Source organism: Arachis hypogaea, chromosome 17, assembly GCF_003086295.3.
Source record: "Arachis hypogaea cultivar Tifrunner chromosome 17, arahy.Tifrunner.gnm2.J5K5, whole genome shotgun sequence".
NCBI lineage: Eukaryota > Viridiplantae > Streptophyta > Magnoliopsida > Fabales > Fabaceae > Arachis > Arachis hypogaea.
Window position 1 is genome coordinate 102,221,997 of NC_092052.1, and position 6,421 is coordinate 102,228,417.

Below are 6,421 nucleotides of genomic sequence, written 5' to 3' on the forward strand. Positions count from 1 at the left end.
CAATTATGGGTAGTTTCTTTCCCAAGACAACTACCCAATGGAATTAGATCGAGAAGCTTTCTAACAAAATTCAAGAGAAAAGATTGAAGAAGAAGATAAACTATTATTGATTCATTGAATTACAATAGAGCTCCCTAACCCAATGAAAGGGGGTTTAGTGAGTCATAGCTCTGAATTCAATTACAAAGAAATGAAAACTAGCTCATCAAAGGGTCCCTCTAACTTAAATTCTATCCTATTTATACACTTTCTATATTGAGCTTCTGTTGAGTTTCTTGGGCTTTGAGGCCTCTCCATGCTTTCCTTTTGCCTTGGGTTTATGATCCATAATCTTGATGAGGTTGTTGATCCAAATCCTGTAACATTTATTGAGCCAACTTAGTGATAATCAAATAATGACACATGACTCAATAAATTGAGATTTCAAACTCATCAATCCTTCAGGCCCAATCCCATAAACCATGATATTCAATTGGGTTTCATACCAAAGTAAGTTTAAGTTAATATTTGTGCTCAAAGACTAACTTAAATCACAATATTTTTGGCCCAGAAACCTTTTCCAAGAGAGGCGTTTAAGTTGCAGTTTAAGCTTAAACTGCAGCTTAAACGCCAGACACTTCCAGTGAGGCCTTTTGTAGAAGCACGTTTAAGCTTCAGTTTAAGGTTAAACTGAAGCTTAAACGTGGAAATGGAGGAAGGTAGCCCTGGAGAGTAATGTAGTCGAACACGTTTAAGCTTCAGTTTAAGGTTAAACTGAAGCTTAAACGTGGATAAAGGAAGGGCAGCCCTGGAGGTCGAACACGTTTAACCTCCAGTTTAAGGTTAAACTGGAGGTTAAACGTGGAAAAGGAAGGAGGCATCCTGGAGGTCGAACACGTTTAACCTCCAGTTTGAGGTCAAACTGGAGGTTAAACGTGGAAGCTTAGAATGGTAGCCCTGGAGGTGTCGAACACGTTTAACCTCCAGTTTGAGGTCTAACTGGAGGTTAAACGTGGAAATGGAGAAAGCAACCCTGGAGGAAAGTTCTTGGTCGAACACGTTTAAGCTCCAGTTTGAGGTCAAACTGGAGCTTAAACGTGGAAATGGCTCCCTGGTGCTCTTCCCACTCCTGGCGTTTAACCTCCAGTTTGAGGTCAAACTGGAGGTTAAACGTGGAACTCCTCCCTGGGTGGCATACTCATTCTGGCGTTTAACCTCCAGTTTGAGGTCAAACTGGAGGTTAAACGTGGAAATGCTTCTTTGGTGAGACCTTCCATTCTGGCGTTTAACCTCCAGTTTGAGGTCAAACTGGAGGTTAAACTTCATTTCCAGCATTTCTTATCCTTCATGATTTTTGGCGTTTAAGCTCCAGTTTAGGCTTAAACTGGAACTTAAACTTCACATGTGATATTCAAGCTTCCTTTATTGATTTTGTTGCTTCCTTGCCTAGCCTCTTCTTCCCTGAAATCATCCAAACAATTGCATCAAAGTCTTGCAAAATTTCATGAGAAATCTTCCATTCATAGCATTCAAGTAATATAACTAAAAACTCATGGAATTTGCATCAAAATCATACTGTTTGGATGGTTCATTGCTTTGTTACTCTTTTAACCCTTCTTGGTTACTTAAAGCTCAAGAAAATGCATAAAACAACTAAAACTAACAGAAAAATGCTAGTGAAACTAGCCTATGATGCCTTGGCATCACAACACCAAACTTAATACTTGCTTGTCCCTAAGCAAGTCCTGAATTATTTGAGAAGAAAGTATGAAACAGAAAGCAATTACATTGGCTATATTAGCAAGCATTTGAAGTTCCTCAGAAGGGTTTTATGCAGAAAGTTGCAGCATCACTTTTTCATACTTATCAGGTAAGATTATCACTTTTTCATTGCATCCATCAAACACTGCTATGGCCTCTTGTTATTTTTATGTCTTTGGCACTTTTCTCTTCTTTGTTTTTCTTTTCTTTTTCTTAGAGCTTCTTTTGCTCCTTGTTTGCTTAGTGTCATGTGTTGCACAAGCCTTTGGCATTTTCTTTTTCTTATCAGTGCACTACACATATCCACTTTAGGCATTTTAGTTCACATTTCTTCTTGAGACATTGGTGCCCAGCACCTCTTTGTGTGACTAAATGTTTTGTATTTAGGTTGCTCTTGATAATGGACTTTTGGTTGATAATCCCGGGTTAGTTAACCCAAGTTACCAAGTGTTGAAACACTCCTCAGAACCTATTCATCCAAGCATATCCTTAATACATAAACACCACAGGCATTTGTCTCAGAAGATCAAACCAATGGTGCCTAGCTTATTTTCTCAATTTTCTTGCTTTTTGGTTGCCCTTTTTCAGAGGCTTTTTCTTCTTCTTTTTCTTTCTTTTTCATGGCCAAAGACATTTATTCATCAAGATCCATAGACAGTTTTCAATTTCTACACAAAGAATGATAATTCTACACTCTAATTCCAGTGATCTGACTAAACAATCAAGCATGCATACCACCACTTAATTCTACTTGATTTGTCACTAATTTAGCCAAGTTACTTTTGTTCAACTTTTCTTTTATTTTTTTGGAAACAGAACAAGCATGGCAAGCACTTGTTTAAGAAGGTGAAGTTATATCCAAACATCTAGGCATTCACTTTATTCAAAGCAATAAACAGACACTCATACTAAAAAACAAAAGACTATACTAAAAAAAAAAAAAAAAAAAAAAAAAAAAGACTCCACATAACACTTAAATGACTTATGATGAAAACAAGTTCATAAAGACAATTCACCAATTATCATTTGATTATTAAGGAACGAGACCACCTCTTATTTATTGCTTGGTTCTTCTTAATTCTTGGGATCCTGCTTCTTCTTGCTTCCTGCCTCTTTTTGACCACTTGTGCTTCCTTTGTCTTTTCTTATGAGCTTTTTCCAGAATCCAGCCTTTTTCATCGTTTCTTCCACTCCTTTTTCAAGGATCATTGCCTTGTTTATTTCTCCTTCTTTCCTCCCTTTGAAATACTCATCATAAGCTGGGAATGCTGGGTCCATCTTGTGTAGATGTTCCCCTATGTAGTTAAGCTTGATTTGCGAACTGATGTTGTAATCAGCTTGGACTGAGTATCTTGCATTCTGTAAAGTGGTGGCTTCCTTGATTGCAAAGACATTGGCATCTTGATGTTGGCATATGTGGCTGAAGGATTCCTGTAAGTGTAAATTCTGTTCCCTTTGCAGATCCAAGAATCTTGATTCAAAGTTCCTTTGCATATCCATCATTTTTAGATGAAAGTCCTCTTGTCTCTCCTGAGACCTCATGTATTGTTGAGACATTCCTTCCATGATTTCCTGCATTCTGCTCATATACATGGGGTCTCTGGGAATTCGTTGTCTTCTTTCAGGAGTTGCTTGCTCTTCTTGCTCTTCTTCTCTGTCTTCTCCTTCCTGTCTTTCTTGTTCTGCTTCTTGCTCGGCTTCCACTTGTTGCCCTTCTTCATTTCTTCTTCTTGTATGTCTTGGAGGAGTTGGGCCAAGAGTCATTCTGTGCGCAGTTATGGCCAATCCAGGATATAGCCAATTAGGTCTTTCATCCTCAAGTGGTACTTGGGCATCGATGCATAGTCTAATGATAGTGCTAGGGAAGTGGAGCCAGGACTCAGGGTCACTTTTCTCACTAAACTCTTGTATCTGTTCAGCAATGAGTTTATGAACTTTGATCTCCCCTCCCACCATAATGCAATGTAGCAAGATGGCTCTTTTAGGGACTATTTCTGAAGAGTTTGCAGTGGGTAGGATGGATCTCCTAACTATTGCATACCACCCTTTAGCTTCAGGTGTTAGGTCTCCCCTTCTCAAGACTCTTGGAGCCCCTCTTGTTTTTCTCACCCATTCAGCTCTGATGGCACAAAGGTCCTCAGCAATAGTTGCATAGTCAGGTTCTCCTATCATCCTTTCTTCATAACTTGCTTGGCTGAAATGTATGTTTTTCAGGCCAAGAGTTTTCATGATTGCTTTGGGACTGAAGTCAACTTCCACCCCTCTCACATAGCTTTTGTATGTGGGTTTCTTGGTTGGATCCTCCCTTACTGCATTTGCATAAAACTCTTTCACCAGGTTGATGTTGATTTTAGTGATTGGCTTAGTTAGGAGCTCCCACTTCCTCTTTTTGATCTTTTCCCAAACACCTGGGAACTCATCCTTTTCAAGGTCAAAGGGAACCTCAGCTAGTACCGTTTTAGGTCTCATCCATTCGGCTTGAATCTCATGGAAAACTGATCTGTATCTCCATGCATCGAATTCCCTGTTTTCCTCCATTGGCTGCTTGTCTTTTCTTCTTTTGTGGCTAGATGAAGCTGCCATTGGTTCTTTAGTTTTGGTAAGTGACAAGCTAAAGTTGACAAGGTGAAGCAAGAAGTGTTGTTGGAAGTGTGGTGAGGTTGTTTTCGGCAAGAGATAGTTATGCTATGATGAAGGAAAATGTGTATGAAGGAGAATTGGTGGTGTGGGGCTCGTTCCCCAAGTGGTTCTTTATAGTGCCCATAAGTGAAAAATGGACGGCTAGGGTGGTTTGTGAAGGGTGGCTTGATGGTAAATATATGAATTATGGAGAAGGACAAATTGCTTTTCATTTTCTTGGAAGTATTCTGGGTCCATTAGGTTGTACATGTACCAATCTTTTCTTGCAGAACTTCCTTTTCCCATGTGTTAGCTTCAAAGACTTGTGAACTTTCTTTTTGACCAAGCACGTACCTTCCCTTGTCTTTTTCCTCCATTTTTGTCTTTTCTTTTGTACCTGCACAAACAAACAAATTTGCTATCATTTTTCGGTCCATGTGAATTATGAATAGTATTTGCACATGTAAATCAATGCTTGTCTTTATGAGCTTATAGCCGTGACTTCTACATGTATGCACACTTATTATTTGGACACCAAACTTAGTGTTTGGTCAAGTCTCCTGATGACATGAAATCCATATTGGTTGTCCTTAATGAGTGTGCATAATTCTAATAAATCATAGTCACCTTGGCTCTTTGATTCTAAACAAAGTTACTACCCTAAGTAATTGAAACCAAAGTATTAAAACATGTGAATGGTATACTTGTCATGAATTTTGAAATCCAGAGGAACTTCTTGCTTTTCATAAACTGTGTTCAAAAAGAACACCAAACTTAATGTTTGGTTGTGCACCTTGAATGAAAGATGGAATTCAATTTGAGTAAGATTTGGGAGTGCCATCAGGCACACCAAACTTAGAGACCAATTGTAATTTACATGCAAGGTTTAGTGCACTTAATCAATAGTTGTCCTGAGGATTCAAGTTCATGCATAAGAAACCATGCTTTATTAGATGTAAAGCAAAGCACTAAAGATTAAGGATACTAAAAACATGGGTTGCCTCCCATGAAGCGCTTCTTTAACGTCACTAGCTTGACGGTTGTCCCTTGTTAGGGTGGATTGTAGTGCTTGACGTCTTCTCCTCTCACTATGAAAACGTCCCCACTTGATTCATTCATGACCTCTAAATGTTCCATAGAAAGAACTTTCCTGATTGTGAACACTTGAGGGAGCTGGGAAGGAATGGTTTTGAGGCCAGGTGGGATTGGCAGATAATGACTTGATATCACGTTATCTCCCGGAGAAAAACCTTCAGTGGGAATTTTCTTGTTTCTCCATCCTCTTGGCAATCTCCCTATCACTCTTCCCTTTCTCTTGAGGATTTCTTCATTGACCCTTATGTCAGGAGGATCCTTCTGATCTGTTTCCACTGATTCTTGTGGCTCTAACTCTTGCAACTCTTGTTTGCCTTCCAAGGACTGTTTTAGAGTTTCAGCTGCTGGATTACTTTCCTCCAAACACAGATGGCTACTATCATCCTTAGGCTTTTCAGGTTCTGGTTCAGGCTCAGATGCAGGTTTGAAAACTTTGAAAATGAGCTGTTCATCATGTATTCTCAGAATTAGCTCTCCTTGTTCTACATCTATGAGCGCTCTAGTAGTGGCTAGAAATGGTCTGCCCAGAATGATAGGGTGTAAGTAGCTTTCCTCCATGTCCACAATGACAAAGTCTGTGGGGAAGTAATAATCCCCCACTTTCACCAGCACATTTTCAACTACCCCTTCAGCTTGCTTCTGAGTTTTGTCAGCCAGTTGTATGATTACATCAGTGGATCTCACTTCATTCAGTTGTAGCCTCTTCATAAGAGTTAGAGGCATCACATTTATGCTCGCTCCTAGATCACAGAATCCTCTGTCAATTTTTGTTTCCCCTATGATGCAAGGGATATGAAAACTTCCTGGGTCCGTTTTCTTAGAGAGTGTGTCCTTCTTGATGAGAGCACTGCATTCTTTGTTCATTATTACCGTTTGTCCTCCCTTCAAAACTCTTTTCTTGCTCAACAATTCCTTTAAATACTTGATGTGTGTAGGCATTTGATGGAGAATCTCAAGAAAGGGGATA